Source organism: Camellia sinensis, chromosome 7, assembly GCF_055761805.1.
Source record: "Camellia sinensis isolate YWXY chromosome 7, ASM5576180v1, whole genome shotgun sequence".
NCBI classification, from domain to species: Eukaryota; Viridiplantae; Streptophyta; class Magnoliopsida; order Ericales; family Theaceae; genus Camellia; species Camellia sinensis.
Window position 1 is genome coordinate 177,216,014 of NC_138967.1, and position 17,683 is coordinate 177,233,696.

General features: G+C 38.3%; 1 long non-coding RNA gene across 1 annotated transcript; it reads left to right on the forward strand.

The window, feature by feature from the left end:
* Nucleotides 1-12,584: 12,584 nt before the first annotated feature.
* LOC114289323 (uncharacterized) lies at nucleotides 12,585-15,763 on the forward strand. The gene is made up of 3 exons (XR_014336469.1): nucleotides 12,585-13,089; nucleotides 13,702-14,686; nucleotides 15,071-15,763. It is a non-coding gene; the product is annotated as an uncharacterized LOC114289323 (long non-coding RNA).
* Nucleotides 15,764-17,683: the final 1,920 nt, after the last annotated feature.

A 17,683-nucleotide genomic window follows, 5' to 3' on the forward strand; every position in this document is an offset into this window, starting at 1 on the left:
CTTCTATAATGAAGCAAGTTTCAAGATACACCCATTTACCAAAACATACTCAACGTTTTACAACTTAAGACATATGTAAAGCTCTTAAGTTCAACAATATTACAAAATCTAAATACAAGATTACAAATGAATAAACATGTCCGGGTATTTTTCGCGGACTTCCAATTCACGCTCCCAAGTGGCTTCCTCCATTCCATGATGTTTCCACAAAACTTTTACCAAAGGGATGGTCTTGCCTCGCAAAACTTGATCCCGCCTATCCAATACCCGAACCGGTCTCTCCTCATACGAGACATCCTCATTAACCACTAAATCGGTCCAATCCAACACATGTGATGGATCCGGCTCATACTTCCGAAGCATACTCACATGAAACACGTCATGTACTCCGGACAACTGCGGCGGCAAAGCTAAACGATAAGCAGCCTCGCCAATCCTTTCAAGGATCTCAAACGGACCAATGAACCGAGGGGACAACTTCCCACTCTTCCCAAACCTCATCAAACCCCGTCTAGGTGATATCTTCAGAAAGACATGATCATCCACCGCAAACAACAAGGGTCTCCTCCTACGGTCGGCATAAGATTTCTGACGACTCTGTGCTGTAACAAGCCTCTTACGGATAAGCTCAACTTTCTCCATCGTTTCCCTCACCAACTCCGGACCCAACAGAGGTGCATCACCCACCTCAGCCCAACAAACAGGAGATCTACACGGTCGGCCATACAAGGCCTCAAATGGTGCCATACCGATACTAGACTGGAAACTGTTGTTGTAGGCAAACTCTACCAATGGCAAGTGCCTTTCCCACGACCCACTAAAGTCTAGAACACAACCCCGAAGCATATCCTCAAGTATCTGAATAGTACGCTCGGACTGTCCGTCAGTCTGAGGATGATAAGCCGTGCTAAAGGTCAACTTAGTGCCTAAGGCACTCTGTAAACTCTGCCACAACCTGGCAGTAAAACGAGGATCTCTATCCGAGACAATTGTCCCGAATGTACAAGTCGGCAAGATGATCTACCGAATCTCTCACGCGCATAGGAATGAAGTGCGCCGACTTAGTCAACCGGTCTACAACCACCCAAATAGCATCACTACCCCGCTGAGTCCTCGGAAGACCCACAACGAAGTCCATAGTGACGTGTTCCCACTTCCACTCAGCAATAGGCAAGGGTTGCAACAAACCCGCTGGCCTCTGATGTTCAGCCTTCACTTGCTGACAAGTAAGGCACTTAGATACGAAAGCTGCCACATCTCTCTTCATACCCCGCCACCAGAATTGGCGACCCAAATCCCGATACAGCTTAGTGCCCCCCGGATGCACCGCAAGACGTGAATGATGAAACTCTCGGAGTACCTCCTCTCGGCAAGACTCCGGCACAAACAGACGGTCTCGGTATCTCACACTCAGGTCGGAATATACCGTCAAACCCTTCTCAACCTTCCCACCGGAAATCTTCTCACGGAGAGATTCTACCTCAAAGTCACCTCTCTGAGCCTCTAACACTCGAGTCACAAGTGTAGGCCGTGCAATAACAGAACACAAGGCCGCAGCCTCAACGGATTCGCCCAGAAGTAAATCAATAACAGAACACAAAGTCACCTCTCTGAGCCTCTAACACTCGAGTCACAAGTGTAGGCCGTGCAATAACAGAACACAAGGCCGCAGCCTCAACGGATTCGCCCAGAAGTAAATCAAACTCCCCAAGTTCACCCAACATCTCCCATTCTCGGATGGCTATACTAGCTATGACACCAACAGGTTTTCTGCTAAGGGCATCGGCCACCACATTGGCCTTTCCCGGATGATAATGCAACTCAAAGTCATAATCCTCTATGAACTCCATCCACCTCCTCTGCCTCAAGTTCAAATCTTTCTGTGTAAACAAATATTGCAGACTCTTATGATCCGAGAATGCCTCAAATTTCTCACCATAAAGATAATGCCTCCAAATCTTCAAGGCAAATATCACAGCTGCTAACTCTAGATCATGCGTAGGGTAATTCTGCTCGTGAATTTTCAACTGACGTGAGCCATAGGCAACTACTTTCCCCTCTTGCATTAACACACAACCCAGACCCTCTCGTGAGTCGTCAGAATAGACTATATAACCCAACCCTCTCTCTGGAATAATCAATACTGGAGCGGTGGTCAGTCTAACTTTCAACTCCTGAAACGACTTTTCACAAGTCTCACTCCATACAAATTTGACTCCCTTCCGAGTCAATCTAGTCAAAGACGAAGCTAATCTGGAGAAATCTTTCACAAATCGACGGTAATACCCAACTAATCCCAGAAAACTGCTGATCTCAAATACACTCTTAGGCTGTGCCCAATCCTGCACTGCCTCCACCTTAGATGTATCAACAGACACTCCTTCCCCGGATACCACGTGGCCTAAGAATTTGACTTCCCTCAGCCAGAACTCACACTTCCCAAACTTGGCATACAGCCTATGGGCTCTAAGTAACTTAAGCACCACCCTCAAGTGTGACTCATGCTCCTCCTCAGAAGGCGAATAGATAAGGATGTCGTCCACAAAAACGACTACAAACCGATCCAAGAATTCCCGGAAGATCCGGTTCATCAAGTCCATAAAGACTGTCGGGGCATTGGTGAGTCCAAATGGCATCACCAGAAACTCATAATGGCCATACCGCGTACGGAATGCCGTCTTCGGAATATCCTCCTCTCTGACCCTCAACTGGTGGTAACCTGATCTCAAGTCTATCTTAGAGAAACAACGGGAACCCTTCAACTGGTCAAACAGATCATCTATACAAGGCATAGGGTACTTATTCTTAACCGTAGCCCGATTCAATTTTCGGTAATCTATACACAGTCTCAAAGCACCACCTTTCTTTTTAACAAAGAGGGCTGGTGCTCCCCACGGCGAAACACTAGGACGTATAAAACCCTTGTCTAGCAACTCCTGGAGCTGAATCTTCAACTCAACTAACTCGGCTGGGGAAAAACGATAAGGTGCCATAGAAATCGGCATCGTGCCGGGCACCAGGTCAATAGAGAACTCAATCTCTCGATGCGGTGGCAAACCAACAAGATCCTCGGGAAAGACGTCCGAGTACTCACAAACCACCCTTGGCAACACAATCTGAGTCTCAACATCCTCACTAATCGAAAGGTTAGCAAGTAGACCACTAAGCTCACTCCGTCCTCGCGGAACATACCCCGGTGGCAACACATCACCAACCCGATCCCCCAGAAAATGAAAATACTCTCCGCTCACGGTACAACAAGTGACCCTCTGGCGGTAGCAATCAATAACTGCCCGGTATGATGATAACCAGTCCATACCCAAAATAACATCGAAACCCCTCATAGGCATAACTACAAAGGAAAATGGGATTCTATGATAATCAACCTCTATATCACAACCCCTAACACCTTGTTTCAAGATCAATTCACCCCCAAGAGGTGACACTACACAAATAGGAGATGCTAACTGTGCTAACTCCAACTCCAAAACAGATGCAAATGCAGTAGACACAAAGGAATGAGATGCACCCGTATCAATCAAAACATTAGCAACCGAGTTGCAAAACAAAAAGGTACCTCTCACAACTGATGGTGCCGGCACAAGATCCTGCGCGGTAACAGCATACACGCGCCCAGACGACCTCTGATCAGCCTGCTCACCCCTAGGAGCATAAGATTGCTGCACTGACTGGGACGATGAAGCCCCCTGATTGGCCTTCGAGGCCTGACCTGACTGAGCTGGCTGCTGACCCTGAATCGGCCTCAAACCCGATGCACCAGGTGTGCCACCCAACTGCGGGCAATACCTCTTCATATGCCCTGGCTGACCATACTGATAACACGAGAGTGGCTGGCCTCTACCCTGACTCTGGCTCTGAGATCGAGCTGAAGATGATGCTGCTCTCTGCACTCCTCCCCTCTGAGGACATACTGGAGACTTGTGGCCCAGCTGGCCGCACTTGAAACAGGTAATGTCTCCCTGACTGCCTTTCCCCGAACTAGCACTCGGCACAGGAAAAGTCGATCTAGAAAAGCTACCCTGAGACTGCTGAGGATTAAAACCCTTCTGTCTCCTACCATCACTCTGACCATCCTGACTCCTCTTGGAGCCCTTCTGTCCTTCCTCCTCCTCCTGCATCATAATTTCCATGTGGGCTGCAGCATCAACCATACGCCCATAATCCCGAATCATAGTTCCCCCAACTCTCAGCTTGAGGCCACGCCTCAACTTCTTCTCAAACTCAATACAACGACGTTCCTCTGACGCCACCAACTCAGGTGCAAACCTGGACAAACTAGTAAATGCAGCCTCAAACTCGGCCACTAAAGAACTCGACTGCTTAAGCTGACAAAACTGGTCTCGCAGCTTCTCCCTGACAGCTGGAGATAAGAACTTCTCCTGGAAAGCATTCACAAAAGCCTCCCACGTACCTCCTATACGCCCCTTAGTAAACTTCCACCACTGACCCGCATCCCCCTTCAACTGGAAAGATGCCAAGGTCACTTTCAACCCCTCGTCTTCGATGCCAAGCATCTCAAACGTCTTCGTTGTCTGTTCGAGCCATTCATCTTCCTTAAGCGGCTCTTTTGGATCACCCACAAATTCATCCGGATTAGACCGGAAGAACTCCCTCTTCAGAAAGGAAGGTCCTGCATCCGCAATAACAGCCTGAGCTTGATTCTCAGCTCTGAGAATGCCTACTGACTCCCTAAATGCCCCTGCTATCTCTCGGGCTAGAGCGCCCATAGCCTGCTGGCCAACTGGCTCGGCCACATTGGCCTGGCCAATTCCCTCTTGAACTGCCGGAATCTCTTCTGGCACAGGCACCTCCTGCCTACCCGGCCTACCACGCCTACCGCGTCCTCGTCCTCGTCCTGACATCCTAATAAAGGAAACAAAGACATTAGCACATTAATAAATGTGCCGAAGCTAAACACTCACGTCCTAATGCAATGGACAACAATAGTTCATTCCACGTAAGCACATAATCACATAAGCACCTACGAATTTCATTCCCGGATAATGATAGTCCCAATGCGTTACTATAGTTCCGGTTGGAAGCAGCAGTGATCAAGTGCCTTTCCAACAAGACTACTAGAAACTCAAGGGTCCAATCAACATCCTAGAAACTACATTCCATACCCACATAATCACATAAACATGTTATCACATAAGCATATAACATTACACTAAGTCTCTATCAAACGAGACGAACCCAATGTGATACTAATCACTTCCCACGTACCCAAAGTATTCAAACCCGGTACGCTCTGATACCAAGTTGTAACGCCCTCAAAATTAACCCATTATATATCATTGACATGCATTATTTAAAGAAGACAATTTATTAATTCATTCATCAGAGTATTACTAAATAAAGCATTACATGTAACATCGAATAAAATGCCCTACAGGCTTACATCTTTCCAAGCCAACACTTGGATTCAAAAATATGAGTTCTAATCTCAATACAAGAAAAGCCCTAGGCTTGAATGTTTACATGTACTAATAAATAAAAATTATTAACTAAAGGTAGTCTTCTTCAATCCAGAAGCCCAAACCCTCCCAAGCTAAGTCCTTGGAGGTAGTTTATCACCTGAACCTGAAAATGATGTTCCCATAAAGGGTGAGCCACAGCCCAGTAGAAATATACTAAATCACATATAAGCAATGAATAAAGCAATAGCATTCAACAGATGGTTAACCAAAATAATCAATTACTTCATTTTACAGTTTCATGACACTATTGCCAAAGATACGTTTTACTTTCCAATTTTATCAACATGGCTCAGAACCTGGCCAAACTTATAACAGTGAATCACATATATTATATTCACATCCTTCCAATATCAACAAACAAATGAGACTCAAGCTCAAATCAAACACTTCATACTTCCAGATTGATACACATTTTAGTGCTGTATCAATAAAACACTTCTATATAAATAAGCACACATAAAAGTGATGCTAATGGAGTCCATCCCCTATCTCCTCCCAAACAAAATCCGGTTTAGAGGTCCATCCCCTATCTTCCCCTAAACCGTGGAGTACATCCCCTATCTCCTCCCACACACAAAACAATGTATGCAAATGCAATGCTCAATCAATACACGTATTTTCTGTATCAATGCCATAGTCAAAATTAATGACTTAACCAATGTGATTAGTTTCAGTTATTCCTAATCCACATGCAATGTCTACAACAATCACGACTATCCTCCACCGATAGCCCAAAATAGTTATTTCTAAACCGAAAATAACTATGTCAACAATTCAATAGACAAATGATTCCAATTACCCAATTACGCTATTTAACCAATGAATTTCCCAATTCCATGAATTTAACCATCTTTTCCCAATTCCATGAATTACTTATACAAATTAATTCAATAATACAACTAGGGTTTTTCTCAAAATTTACCAAAGTATCCCCAACATATCAAATTACCAAAGCTTAGAACAAAACCTATAAAATGGAGTAGGAAATCCCTACCTCGAAGAAAACAACACAAATGGTGAAGACAAAGATGAGTGCCCAAATACCAAAGTGCTCCAAATCGCCAAATGTTCAGATTAAATGAAAGCCCTCGACTCCCTCTTTCTTTTTAATGAAGGATCTAGGGTAGAAACACACCCTAAGTGGATCAAATCTAAGAAAGAAGGTGAGTAGGGAGAGAGAGAAGTCGGACCTAGGGTTTGGAATCAAAAGAAAATGAAAAAGACTGATCAAAACCCGCTGCTGTGTATATAAACTGGACAGGCTCGCTCGAGCGAAGACATGGTCGCTCGAGCGACCAGACACAGAAAAGCAACGCTCGAGCCAAGGAAGCCTTGCTCGAGCCAACAACCCAAAAGCTCGCTCGAGATCGAGCGAAGAACTCAAACCCACAGGTCTGAAACCAGACACACGCTCGAGCGAAGGAACTATTGCTCGAGCGAAGAACAAACTAACTCGCTCGAGCGAAGAAAAGCTCGCTCGAGCCAAGAATGCACAGCTACAGGTCCAAATCAAACGCAACCTCTCGCTCGAGCGAACAACTCCTCGCTCGAGCGAAGAACCAAAAACCTGGACAGCAACACTTGGTTTCTAAACCCAACCAACCTGAAACAAACCTGCCCAACACATCCTATAATTCCAAATGAGAAAATAAGGGACAACAACAACAATTATACAATGACAGAATCTACGGAACCTAAGTCCGGATACAATAATCAAATGGGAAAAGACCGGGGTCGCTATAAGTTCATAGCCTACCTCTGAGATTTTTGGGACTGTCTCTAGGAGCCAACCCTGGAAAAAAATCTACATAGAAACCTGTGCCTAACAAAATTAGATCCAGACTTTCAGGGTGGAAGAGAAAATTGCTGTCTTTTGCAGGTAGACTAACTCTAATCAAGTCTACCTTATCTAGTTTACTAGAATATTTCCTTTCTTTATTTAACCAAAAGGTGTGGCCAGAGAATTTGAGATGATTGAAGCAGCTTTTTTATGGGGTAGAAATGACCTAAAAAGGAAAGTTCATTTAGTGAAATGGGGGGAGGTAACAAAAAGCATTGATCAAGGGGGTCTGGGCAATAGAAGAATCAGAGATGTAAATGCTTGTTTATTGCTCAAATGGTGGTGGACATTTGGAACTCAAATTAATTCACTTTGGAGGAGAGCTATGTGTAGCAAAATCAAGATAGATGAGGCTAGTTGGAATCCACCTGTAAGGTTCTCTTACAAACATTCTAGAGTTTGGAAAGACATCTTATCTATTAGGAATCATAGCAGTAATATTTACAATTTTTATGTGGATAACTACCAAATTAAAGTGAGGGATGGAAATAGAATTAAATTTTGGCATGACAGATGGTGTGGCAACTCTAGTCTTAAGACTGTTTTTCCCCTCCTTTTTAATCTTTCAACTAATAAAGATGGCTCTCTCCATCAATTCTTTGCAAGGAAAACCAGCCCAAACAATTGGAATTTTCCCATTAGAAGAGTGCTGTTTACTTGGGAATTGGATGAAGAAACTAGCTTGCTCGGAGTCCTATCCTCAGCCCCTTCTCTGACTCTTGATAGGGCTGACTATTATATATAGGCTAGTGCATCTACAAGCACTGGTGAGTTCTCTGTATCTACCCTTTACTCTTTTAGTAATTCCACTCTTGGCCCTCATATTACAATTTGTAAGCATATTTAGAATAGGGTTGTCCCCCTTATGGTTTCATTTTTCTGTTGGTTAGCCTGGAAAAACAAAATCAAGTCAGCAGAATTTATGCACAGAATTGACATTTTAGATCCTACTGTCTCCACCAGTTGCACCTTTTGTAGCTCTAAATCTGAATCTGCTATCCATGTCTTGCTCCGTTGCCCTTTTTCTTGGTTGATTTGGTCTTCTATAATTCATGATTGGGGGCTTTCTTGGTGCATTCAAGATTCAGTGGATGGCCTTCTCTAATGGTGGATGAGTGTCAACTTCAAGCACTTTGATAGGTTAATTTGGAGAGCTATCCCACTCATTGTTCTTTGGTTGCTTTGGAAACATAGGAATGAATGTATTTTTGTAGAGGCTCAACCCAACTTCTCTGATATGAGTGAATCTATCAAAATCAAAACAATACTTTGGCTAAAACCATCTATTAAGGACCTTCCCTACTCAATTAATGATTTACCTTCAATTGGAGACAAATCAAAGGTTATTTTTGATTCCACAGCTGGGTTTTACAAATCAGTAGATGGGCTGGTTTGTGCCACTTTTGTTTTCAGTATGCTAGTATATAGTGCTTTAATGGTTGTATCTTTTGGGCTGAAATTAATGTGTTTTTGCAGAGGCTCAACCCAATTTCTCTGGCCTCAGAGGAGCACTCTGGCTAAAAGCTTCTATTAAGATCCTTATTAATTTTCAATTGTAGACAGATTAGGGGTTGGTTTGGGTTGTTGGTCTGTTCTGGGCTCGAATAGCAGTGGCTGAGGGTGCACAAATTCTATCTCTAGGCTGGTTTGTGCTACTATTATGTTTTGTGTCTACATCTTTTTGGCAGGTATGCACTGGCATTTGTTGTTTTGTAGGATTGGATTGCTATCCGTGGCTGCTCTCAAGAAATGGTGGTATGCTATGCTTTGGTTGCTGGTATGCTCCAGTTGCTGCTGAGTTAGATTTTGTGTGGTTAAGTCTAAATGTCTAATTTGAGGCAAATCAGGAAGTGTGTGTTGTTATGTTACTTGGTTTTGAGTTTCTCCTTCTTTGTCTGTTGTTGTGGCTCCATCTTTCGCTCTCTCTTTTTTGTTGGTTCCTCTCCAACTGGTGCTTAGAGCTTTGTATTAGCTCCAAGCTCCTCTTTATTGATTTAATCTATCATATCTTGTATGTTTTCATCAATAAAGATTTTCTTTGCCGATCAAAAAAAAATTGAGTAGAACAAATTAATTGTATTTGATATTATAAAAAAGAATAAGAAATACATATCGACCGAGACATACGTAATACCATACTCACCTTAGGTTAGATAGTGGAGATAAGTCTGAACGGAAAATATAATGCTAAATTATTTTGTATAAAAATGTTAGAAAAAAAGTTTCAGAATATATAGAGAAAAATTTTGATCGTTAGAAATTCAAATTTTAAAAGGACAACAGTCATGTTCCACGACTATACCAATTAATACTAATTTCAAACAATGAAAAATGAAACTTCTCATTAATATTGCTTTGTAATTAACAAAAGTTGGGAAACACTATTATTACACAACAAGAAAGACAACGAAAATGTTTGAGTTCTAGAAATGAATATTTGGAAACTTTGAAAAGCTTTCAAAGCACCTTTTATGTTTTTCTCAACAACCAAATACAAAAAGAACTCAATTATTATTATTATTATTTTTTGATAGGGACATGAAACCCAAACAAAAGGAATTCAATTAGGCAATAATATTAAAATTTTGAAATTTACTTTTTAAGTCTAAGTTGGACAGTACATAAGCAATGAACAAAGTTGCATGTGTATTGTGCGTGATCAATATTTAGTCTTAAAAAATTGCTTCAACTAGCTTGTTAGAGTTTAAAAATGCTCATCTTAAAGTTAGATGGCAGAGATAAATTTAAATGAAAATATTTTTATTTTTAATTTCACTTGCCTTCTTAACAGTCAAGAATACAGTAACAATTAATCTCAAGTTTTCCTTCAACAAAAATCTTAAACTTCCCAACTTGCTCGCCATAGTTTTAACTTTTCAATACACACTTCAATAAAATATGGCCCTATTTCAATCTCACTTGTGTCTCTTAATTCTTCATTCCTAATCATGGTTGCACGTCACCATGTATGATCGCATTTATTTCTCTTCGCAATGCTAAGCCCACAAAATAATACTAATAACAACAAATGCTTTCAGATTACAAAAAAAAACCAAGTAAAACTTATGTTAGTGTCAAGTAAAATAGGTAAGATATAAATACCAAAAAAAAAAAAAAAAGGATTCTAGAAAGAAAAGAAACCTTTTATATCTCACAAACATATTCAAATATACTCATTAAAGACAAACCGAAATGCATGAGTTTTTGTTTAAATCAAAAACAAGAAAATCAAAATCAAAATGATAACAAACAAATATAAAAGAGAGATTTAGGTGTCAAAGTACACTTGAGAGCAACAAGATGCGTGACAATTATAAAAAAATAAAAATAAAAATAAAAACTTTTAAGAGATTACAATTCGAGTTCGTGAAAAAAATAAAAAATAATAAAGAGTCTGAAATAACATCAACTACCACATACATAATACTACGCTCACCTTAAGGTTAGATGGCAGAGATAAATCTAAATGGAAAATGAAATGGTAAATTGTTTTGTATAAAAATTTTAGAATGAAAGGCACAAAATATAGAGAGAAAAATTTTAACCATTAGAAATTCAAATTTCAAAAGGGTAATAGTTGTAGTCAGCAGTTATACCAATTATTACTAATTTCAAAAAATGGAAAACAAAACTTCTCATTAATGTTTCTTTCTAATTAACAAAAGTTGGAAAATACTATTATTACACAACAAGAAATAAAAAGAAAATGTTCGAGTTCTTAAAATGAATGTTTGGAGATTTTGAAAAGATTTCAATTTCTTTTATGGTCTTCTCAGCAACCAAATACAAAAGGAATTCAATTATTAGACAACGACATTAAAATTTTGAAATTTAATTTCTAAATTTAAGTTGAACACTTCATATGAAATAAGCAAAGATGCACGTGTATTGTACGTGATCAATATTTACTGAGTGAATGTCTTAAGTAATTAGAATTTGAGTAGAACAATTTTTTCTTTAATTTGTAAAAAAAAAAAATTGCCTCACCTAATTTGTTAGATTTTAGAAACACTCACCTAAAAATTAGATGGTAGAAATAAATTTGAATGGAAAATATTTTTATTTTTAATTTCACTTGCCTTCTTATTGACAGTCAGAAAAACAGTCACAATTGATCTCAAATTTTTCTTCAATACACACTTAACTTCAATAAACTTTGACCCTTTTTCAACCTCACTTATGTCTCTCAATTCTTCATTCCTAAATATGGTTGCACCGTCACCATATATGGCCATCTCCATTTCTCTTCACAATATCGAACCAACAGTATAATACTAATAACAAAAAATATTTTCATATTACAAAAATAAAAACGTAAAACTAATGTTAGCATCAAGTGAATTATGTAAGATATAAATACAAAAATAGGAATTGAATCCAAAAAAGAAACATTTTATGTCTCACAAATATACTTAAATATATTCGTTAAGAACAAATCAAAATGCACAAGTTGACCATCTAAAAAAAAATGCACGAGCTTTGTTTAAAATAAATTAAGAAAATAAAAAGCAAAGGATCACTACAACAAAATGCACTTTTGGCGACTAAAAAAACTTTAGTAGTTGTGGAATTGGCGCCCAAAAATAATATTAGTCACAAAAGTCAAATATTTAGCTACTAATTTTTTTTTTAGTCGGGGAATATTGATTATTGGGGACTAAAAAAAAAATTTAGTCACTAAAAATATCATAATTGGCAACTAAAAAAAAATTTAATAGCCGTATAGCTAGTTTTAGCTACTAAAACTATTTAGTAGTTGAATGAAAAAAAAAATATATATTTTTTATATTTGGTGACCAAAAGTTTGGTCGCCAAATGTATATTTTCAGCGACAAAAGAATATTTTAGTAGTCGTATAGTTAGTTTTAGCTATTAAAATTGTTTAGTAGCTGAATGAAAAGAAAAAAATTATTTTTTTATCTTTGACAACCAAATTTGGTCACCAAAAGTATATTTGTAGCGACAAAAGAATATTTTAGTAGCCATATAGTTAGTTTTAGCTACTAAAATTGTTTAGTAGCCGAATGAAAAGAAAAAAAAAATATTTTTTATCTTTGGTGACCAAAAGTTTGGTCGCCAAAAGTATATTTTCAGTGACAAAAGAATATTTTAGTTGCCAAAAAACTAAAATATTTGGAGGGATTTTTCAAATTTTGGAGGGATTAAAAAAGTAATTAGCGACTAAAATATTTAGTCGCAAATTGTTATTAATTATATATGTATTTTTTTTCCAACCCAAAACCGTAACAGACCAACAACTCTCTCTCTATCTCTCTATTTTCAGCATTTTTCTCCATCTCCATCTCCCTCTTCCTCTCTCTCTCTCTCTCTCCGCTGCTCCTCTCCCCTTCCTTTCTCACCGCTACTTCTCCTCGCGTTCGCGGGCAACCGAAGCACCTCCTCCTCTTCCCCCTCCTCCTCCACCATTGCCATCGTGAAGAGGGAAGACTATAAACGCACCAAACATGACTCTGTTTTCTCCGAGTGGAAGCTCTCTCTCTCTCTCTCTCTCTCTCAAATTCGCAAAAACAATTATCATTATGAGGGACCCTTGTTCAAATGTCCCAAAAACAATGAAAGAAATTTGGATTTTTGAGATTTTGGATGTTCTTTTTTTTGAGAATTGAAGTCATCTAAGTTAGCATCCTATTTATACAACTTTCAGTGGGTTGCAAGAGAGATATGTCATTCATTCATGTCTCATGTGCCAATGTTTGTGAAAATGGGTTGGTCTGTTTTCCTATGTTGGTGAGCAAACTAATCTTTTTGATTTATGCTCACCAAGTCTATGTAAAAATGTCATAGAGAGGCTTTGAGGACTGGTTTGTTGGTTTAGTAATTAAGTTGATTGCATGCTTTATTGTTGGTTGTAGAATGAATTTATTTTTGTTTTTGCTAGGATTATCTGCTTAAATTTTGTTATTTTGTAGAATGTTGTTATTAATCCTCATAACATAATTGTAGAATTTGAGCAAAATCAATTGTTGGTTGTAATTACTTCTGTTAATTAAATTTTAGTAAAAATGCCGGACCTACTGTAGTATAATTTACCTAGAATATAATGAACTCTATTCAATATGGAGTATCCACTTGTTTCACTTGTATTCACATGTTTGCTTTAGTTATGCCTATATTTTTGTGACATTAGCATAATAGCATTCATCTTGCCATTCTTCTCCCTTTAAATTCCCTACCCTCCTTGGTGGCCTAAAAATTAAGAAACTTCAGCTTATTCTTCATATACGTTGTCACTCATACTGTGTGCATGCATGTGTATATAAATGTCTTACATTTATTATAATCCACTTTGCTCAAACTAATTAAAGTTTATTGCTGACAACTGATTCTTCCTTTTGTCAGGTTTTTTCACCTTATGGTCGAGTTGAAGAGGTCTATCTTATGCATGATGAAATGAAGCAGAGTCGTTGTTTGTCTTGTTGCTCTTTTAGTTACACCATGTAGTCCTATTCAGTCTTGTAACTAAGCTATTATTTGAATCTAAGTGGCACAAACACTTCTAGGGAAGAGCACTGTTCTTGTCCTACACGTGTCGGACATCGATACTTCTTAGACACTCCTAGAAACGTGCCCGACACTTCTTCAACATATCCTGATTAAAAAATGAAATAAAAATTTCGGACACTTTGACAACACTATGCAAACACTTAGTGTTCTCTCTTGGATATGTGTGGTGAATATCTACAGTAACAATTCAAACACTTGGTGCACCCATAATATGTCTTGAAATATTTTTAATTTGATTACATAATCTGCATGGCCAACATAGAGTATACAATGGACAACTTCTAACATATGAAATGATATGGCAATAAAGATTAAAATGTAGTAAGACACCAAGTAATTGGAGAATGCATTATATACACGATGTTTGTGGATCTCTATTTTTTCCATTGCATTAGCAATCAAAACCAGTCTAGAACTTATCCAGGAAAGAATGGTTCATTTACATCGGATGCTACTGCATAGTTACTTTTGGATCATACTTTTGAATTTTAATGACATGTCGTAACCTTATGTATTATAATGAAGAGGATCTAAATCATGCCTCAGAGGCTATATGATCAATCCAACAATTTTTAATATAATAAACCATAAAAGTTAAAACAACAATTGTCTATAAAATAGTAAAGAAATGAGGCTTCAATGCTCATAATTTATATTTTAGTACTTACAAGCACCTTTTTGCATCTATAAATTAATACGCTTCAGTGAGTTATCTTCATTGTGGCAAGTGCAGAGAGGAAGATGAAGATTCTCATGCTAAAATTTTTTTTTCTCATATTTCTTTTTACTTTGCTAGGAACCCAAGCAAGAACTGTATCAGGTAATATACCTGTACTTAACCATAATGATTCTTTTTTCAGTCAGTCAACTGTTTTGTAATCAGTCACTTGGCAAGCACATGTTTCAGAACAAGTTGTAACTATACACTCTTCACTAGTTCAATGCTTGCTTTAGTAGCATTTCTCTTTTTATTTAATCAAATACTTTGCTCAGAGTACATATCATTCAACTATGAATTTTCTTTCATGAGTTCTTACAAAGTTAGAATACTTTTACAAATGCTTGAAGTACAGTTGAAAGTTTGAAGTCATCTTACAATCTTAAATTAATAACTTTAATTATTTTAGCAGTTTCAATTTATTTTCTAAACTGTCATTATCGTTGTGATGTATAACATGAACATCCACGTGACAAATTAATGAAGAACAATTGTGGAAGGACCTTCAGCCCAACAACAGTGTCTCTAGCATCATCATCACGAAGCCACAAGATAAAATGCGCCTCTCCTTGCAACAAAGAGCATTCCTCCAACTTTGCAAGAAAGACTAATTATGAAAGATCGTCAAATCCACCACCTCCATCTCCAAGTTCATCACCACCAACTGAACAAATATCAAACGCTTTTCCTCGTGGTGAAGATCATTCCTTTAATTTTTTGCGAAGAATGGATTAGTATGGAAGGACCTCAAGTCCACCACTGCCATCGCCAACATCATCACCACCAACCCAACAGATATCAAGGGCCTTTTCCTTGTGGCGAAGACCATTCTTGCAACTTTTTGGAAAGAATGACTCAATATGGAAGGACCTTAAGTCCACCTCAGCCATCCCCAACATCATCACCACCAACCCAACAGATATCAAGGGCCTTTCTTTGGATTGATGGAGACCTTGATATGTTTTGTTATTAAAAAATTTTTTAATTTGGATTTTAATTGCTGGTTTGGATAGTATATGTATTTGTTAGATTATACTATGTTTATGAACTCTTATTTTCTTTGATATGTACGGTTGATAGTTAAGTTTTGTTTGTGGTTGAAAATTGAGTGGTACAGGTTGTGGAGAAATATTTTTATTGAATGGTTGAGAATTGAATGAATTGATGAATAATTTTATATATGCACAAGCTATAGATGACGCAAAAAATATTACAAAACAAATTATAAAAACTAAATAAGACCTTTTGGTGACTAAACAAATATCACAAGTTGGCTTTTGGCAACTAAGACTTTAGTCGCCAATTGTAAAAAAGAAACTTTTGGCTACTAAATTTTTAGTCACCAATTCTCAAAAAGTGAAACTTTTGACTACTAAATAATTAGTCGCCAAACATACATGCTCAATTGGATACTTAATAATTTAGTCGCTAAAAGTAAAAGTATAAATATTTAATTATTTAAAAAAAATATATGGCGACTAAAGTTTTCGTCGCTAATAGGCCACTTTTGGCTACCAAAAAAATTTTAGTCGCCAATTGTTTCCCCGACAAACTATTGGCGACCAAATGGATGACCAAATATATTAGTCGGCAAAAGTGATTGGTGACTAAAAACAAGGCGTTTGGCGACCAAAATTTCAGTCTCCAAAAGTGAAATTTCTTGTAGTGGATATCAAACAAATACAAAAAAAGATTTAGGGTTCAAAGAATGTTAGGTTTTATTCTTGGCAATCCCGTTTGACAAAACTCCTTTCAGTTGTATTTATTTTCGCACTTTTATTTCAGTGAGGCTATGAGTGTTTAGATGCGAATCCAACCCGAATTGTGCCTTTCAGAGAAGTTTGTGATGCTAATGCTTTCAAGATTGCCACTTTGCTGATTATGACGGCGATCGAGCTGCCCGGTCAGCTCGCGGGGGTCCAGGGGGCAGCGCTCCTTGGCAGGTCCGGGGCAGCGCCACGGCGGGGTCGAGGGGCAGCGCCCCCAAAGAAAAATGCAAAAATGCATTCCAAGTCGTTTATCCGCTCGAGCGGAGATTACCCCGCTTGAGCGGAGAATCCCTGGTTCCAGCAGTTTTGGTCGTCTGTAAAAGTACTGAGATGTGTGATTTCGCGCTCGAGCGGGTTCTCTAGTGCTAGAGCGGACCTCTATTATATCACGTGCATATTTTGTTGAAGATGCTCGAGCGGGCTGTTGAGCGGTCGAGCGGACCGCGCGAATATAGTTTTTCGGATTTCAATAAGGATTGGATTTTCTTCCACATCTAGGATTACTTTTGGTTTTCTATAAGTAGTTGGTTTTCTCCCAAAACTAGAGTACTCCTGAATTCCTCCAGATCTTCTTTTTGGTTCTTAAGGTTTATATCTAGGGATATTTTGTTAGTTTTCTTTGATGTTTTATTGAGTATTCAACTCATGGTTTAAAGAGAATACATCAAAGGTTTTGTTTGTTATACACAAAAGAGAGAAAGTTGTTCTTCGGTAGATTCTGAAGAATTCGAGCCTGAAGCTTCGGTGGATTCTGGAGTGGCTCATTGTAAAGACAATTCCGAGGTGAAGACAAGGTTGGAAGAGGCACATAGAGGTTGGTTCAATTAGGCGTGGATTCGCTAGGCAATTGAGAGTATACCTATGTAATTCCTTTAAATATTCTTAGTGGATTGTTTTGTAACTGTTGCCCGTGATTTTTTAATCACAGTTGGAGGTGTCCAATTGTGGTTTTTTCACGTTAAAATCGTTGTGTTGATTTGTCTTGATTGTTTGATTGGGATTGTTATATACTGCTTAAAATTGTTACACAATCACAAATCAATATCTAAGGAATTTCTAGATTTTTCAAAGAACATTTTAAAGGAACAAGATATGTGACAATAATAGAAAATAAAACTAAAAACATGTAGTGGTGTTTTGGGAACTTCCTAAAAAAGTTAGCTTTTAGCCTTTTTAGTTTTTTTACACAAAAAAGCCATAAAAAGTCAGATTTTTTTACACAAAATAGTCATGAAAAGTCAAAAAAGTCAAAAAGTCAGCTTTTAACCAACTCCCATAACACCTAATAATAAGTACGCATAGGCTACAATTTGGTGTAATAGTGGAATTC